Raw genomic sequence first — 5,056 nt, 5'->3', positions numbered from 1 at the left:
CGTGCGCGCGGCCGCGGGACGGTCCGTGGGGGCTGATGGGAAGCTAGTTTGTCGTCCCGCGCCCTCCAGCGCCGCCCAATCAGATCGCAGATCGCCGGGCGCCGTTTTGGGAGTACGTTGGCGTGCGGAGCAGCCCGCCCTGCCTCCGGAAGTTACGCGCTCAGTCCCGCCCCCGGAGGATCCCGGGCGCCGGCCAGGGTTGGGTCTACAGTGCTGACCTGACCGAGTGAGCCGCGGTCTCAGCGGCTGTAGTCCTTGTTGACTCCGGCAGGTCGACGGTCCGATCCCCGGCCTAAGGTCGCCTGGCCGCTCTGTTTCTCGCTTCTGCCGGTTCCTTGAGGTGAACACGCCCGCATACCTCGAATGGCCGGCCGAGACGGTGCTGCGCAGCAGATTCATTGTTGCGAATGCCTAGTAGACTTTGCCGTCGAACCAGCAGCCCGCGGGGTTGTGCAGTCGGTACCCACTCATGCTCAGTGCAAGGCTTCTCCAGTCTGCTGTTTTGACCTCCCATTCACTTGGAACTGAGGGCCCTGCGTTCTTTGATTTTTGAGAATATTCTGACTTCTAATATTTAAATAGTGACAGGCGCATTTTAGGGCATTTGCAGGTTTTTGCTTGTGTAGCAGAGTGATCCGTTAGTTGTGTTTAGATTTAATAGCCTCGAAAGAAAACTGCACAATTAAAAGGGTTAAAACTATATATATATACATATATATACACACACGCAAATATATACACAAATATATATATATATACACATATATAAATACACATGTATATGTGTGTGTGTATATATATATATATATATATATATATATAGTGTGTATATATACATATATATATACACACAATATATACATATTGTGTATACACAATATATATGTGTGTATACACACATATATATTGTTGCCTGGGCCTGAAGACTGTACCTGCCAAGGTACACTGTAAACACACTCCTGGGAGAGGGAGGAGGAACCATTCATCTTGTAAGGCACAATAAACAAACATTTTAGAATCTCTTTAAAAAAGAGCATTTTGGGGCACATGGGTGGCTCAGTCAGTTAAGCGCCCGACTTCATAATCTCACAGCTCGTGAGTTCAAGCCCCGCATTGGGCTCTGTGCTGACAGCTTAGAGCCTGGAGCCTGTTTTGAATTCTGTGTCTCGCTCTCTTTCTGTGCTCCTCCCCCCACTCATGCTCTGTCTCTCTCCTTTGAAAATAAATAAAAACATTAAAAAATTTTTAAAAAGAGTGTTTTATTCAGGTCTAGATTAGGACAACTTCCTGTGATACACAATCTTCAGTATAGGGTTATATACATATTTTACATTAAAAGTTCCATTTTATTAGGCAAAGAACGTTTCCAAGAGTTGCAGACTTTAAGTTTCCAGTATATGCAGCGCTGTGTGACTTTAATCTTGAAGGAATCAGGGAAGTTTCTTACTTTTTCTTATCTTTTTGTGTTAAGAATGCACCTCTTTTGTTATTTTATTTAATGAAGCAGACATAGTGTGTGCTACGGACCTTGGTAAATGTTAAGTAGTTTCCGGAAGCCCAGGAGTAGGGTCCCCAAATGTTAAAAGCTGAAAATTTCCTTTACCTGGGAAAACACCTCCCACTCTCCCAAGTCCAAACTGTGACATGAACTTTTATCTACTAACACAACAAAACTTTCTTTGTGAAAAAGGAAAGTTGAACACCGCATTAAATATACAGAAAAAAGACAAACAGCTTATTTACAAGAGAAGAAACATAGATGTCCAATAAATAGTGAAAAAGTCTTCAGCCTTAATAGAAATACAATCCATACTCTTTAAGCCATAAATTTTAAATGTAGAAATGAGAGAATCTTTTCTCTGACCACTTAGTTTTACATATTAACTTTTGAGATTGCTGTTTTTCTCATTTTAGGCCTGTATTTTAAAAGTATTGTAATAATTACGTGTTGCTGCTGTATCAGTGTTACCAAAATAACTTTCAACTCTTATTACTGTTGTTACCCCTAAGGCCTCCCCCTGGAAGGTAGTGTAATTTGTACTCACATCACACAATTTCCAGTTAAAGAACTGGGTAGTGACCAGAGACTGATAGCAAGATAACAGTGTATTATTTCTTTGCTGAAGATCTGCCCTCCTGGGGTGGTTTGTCAATTTGTGAACTGTTTGCGGACACAGACTTGTTCTGAGCTCTGCTATCTGCAGATGGAAGTCCCTAGGGTCTGCACCTGGTTGCCAAGTGTGTGGATGCCTCTGGAGCGCTGGAGTTCTGAGTTTCTGTTATTTAAGAACCTTTTTTTTTTTAAACATTTATTTATTTTTGAGAGAGAGTGTGTGTGTATGTGCGTGGAGGAGGGGCAGAGAGAGGGAGAGAGACAGAGACAGAGACAGAGACAGAGGTTCCAAAGCAGACTCTGTGCTGACAGCAGCAAGCATGCTGTGGGGCTTGAACTCATGAACCTCAAGATCATGACCTGAGCCAAAGTTGGATGCCCAACTGACTGAGCCACCTGGGTGCCCCAAGAAGCTTCTGTGGAGCTTTTTACCTTCTGTTTTGAAATCCAATTTCAGAAACAAGGTTCATGGTGGCTGCAGGCCAGAATTTGGCTGTGGTACTTGGTTTTTTCCTCAAGTGTTAGAATGAGTTGTTTTAACAGAACTCTGAACAAACAAGCCTCTAGCGTAGGGCAACTCTTGGAAGCCAAATGTAGATTGTGATGGGGCAGTAATTCGGTCCATTTTAGTGAGAATTTCTCTATAAATGACAAAGTAACATAGCAACAAAATACCCTCTGCCATTATTTTGAATTGAAATTATGTAAACAAAGCTATCATAGAGTATATGGATAATTCAAATGAACTCCCAATTATTGAAACCTTAGTCTTAGAGCCTGTCAGTATATTGCCCTAAACCTGAAGTAACCTAAGAAAGCACAAATTAGCCTCATAAAACCCTGTACTAAAACTAGACCTTACAGACTTTTAAAGTCCACTTTAAGTCTCCTATTTAGGAGACTTAAGTCCTATTTAGAAACTTTAAGTCTCCTATTTAGCACATACTTCATAACTTATTTGGGTGTTTTCTCAATTCCTGCTAGATTCTAGGGTCTAAACTTGAAGTGGGGAGCAGGTGGATACAGGAGAACTAAAGTTGCAGCAAGAAGTGATCACCTCAGTGTCCTTGATGGAGGAGGACACAGCTGTGCCTGTGCGTATACTCAAAGCTGACACAGAATCACAATTGCAAACACAGTGCAGTCTGTGAACTGAAGGTCTAAAATCGTACAGAATTTTTGTCAGAAAAAGGCAGACTTAAATTTCCAATCCAAACTAGAGCATTAACGTACGTCTCAAGGAACATCAGAAAAATGACAGAGAAATAAATACAGACATTTACACAGGGTAACTGTGGCATTCTGTTTCTCAGTTTATAATTGTAAAGAGCTGCTCTTCACCTGCTAGTGTGTTTTTCCCTCTTAAGTCACATCTAGTCCTTCAATTCATTTCAACAACAGGGCTGCCTAGATTTAGGTGTCTCTGGTTTTCTGTCTTTCCCATAGAATATATAAGTTACTGATGTTAGTATTATAATGAAAGAATGATAACTTGTTCTTTGGGAGTTATTAGGGATAAACATTGTCCATTTTTCAAAGCAAAAAGTTCAAATAGCCACAGTTCTCACATTTGTCTTTGATACAAGAAGGGGCTTCTATAGAGGTCCATTGAAAGCTATGTCTCCTACTTTGTGAAGATCTGGCCTGCAGCTTGGATAGAGCAAACTGTGATGCTCTGGCCTTTCTGCTCCTTTTTTTTTTTTTACTATCTGGGAAGCTCTCTAGTCACTGAGAGTGGATTTTAGGTGAACAAGTGGCTGGAGTAGCTATAAGATCACCCCTCTCTGTCTTTAGGCCAGCCCCTGGGCCTTTCAGAGAGCTTTGTGTGTGGAAAGGGTGGACCTGTTTGCCTTCGCCTATTTATTTGGACTGCCTGCCTTGTTTTCAGTTTGTTGTCCACCTCTGTGATGGTTAGCACTGGCCTTACCAATATATATATTTTAAACTTATTTATTTATTTTGAGAGAGAGAGAGCATGAATGGGGATGGGGAAGAGAGAATCCCAAGCAGGCTCTGCACTGTCAGCACAGAGCCTAGCATGGGGCTAGAACTCACAAACTGATCATGACCTAAGCCGAGGTCAGCTGCTTAATTCACTGAGCCACCCAGGTGCCCCTGCCCTTGCCAACATTAAAGGTAGCGTTCTTATTGTCCCATGAGTAGTTGGAAGCAAACAGAAATTTCAGAAGTTCATAAAAAGGCCTAAGGGAGATAGATGTTTGTTCTGCCACAGAAACCAGATGATAGCTGTCTTTTCTGAGGCTACCAACTTCTTTTCAAAATTTAAAATGCAGAAGATACCACAAAACCAAAGACTATAGGGCCAAAACTTTGTAGTGTAATGTTTGGATTTACAACTTTTACCTAGACTGACATGTTGACTCACTGCTTTTTCCTTACTCCTCAGGAAGCAAGCCTTCCTGACTGTGGGGGTTCCTTGAAGTACGTCATGGATGATGGAGGACCCCAGGGCCATCCTCACTGTGACAGGATTTGTCCAATGCACCTAGGTGGCCACATGATTGGTGTTTTCTCAGGAATAAAGCATTACATTGAAGAAGCTTACATAATTCAGAAGGTTTGACATGCTATGGAAAAAGAAGGGAACATGGAACTTGGAAATTAGCTGAACTCTAACTGTGAAGACACAGCTGAAGCTCTGGGAAATATTTTCTTGCTTGAAGTGGATCTATCCTTGCTTCCAGAGGGCAGCAGAGGAGGGGAAATCAGCTTGGACACATTTTTCAGGGCATCTTGGTTTGTTGAAAAAGAGGTACCATGATGCATTTTAATGTGCTTTAAGTTTATTTTAAAAGAAAAGCAAAGAGTGAACACCAAGCATGAATGCCATAGTATTTACTGCTTTCAACCATCTTGAACTGTTTGGTGCTATTCAAATCAAAGTTCTATAATAATGAGAAGGTCTATTCTACTGAATTACTG

Source organism: Panthera onca, chromosome A1 (assembly GCF_046562875.1).
Source record: "Panthera onca isolate mPanOnc1 chromosome A1, mPanOnc1 haplotype 2, whole genome shotgun sequence".
Lineage (NCBI taxonomy): Eukaryota > Metazoa > Chordata > Mammalia > Carnivora > Felidae > Panthera > Panthera onca.
Note: the sequence above shows the minus strand (reverse complement) of the source record.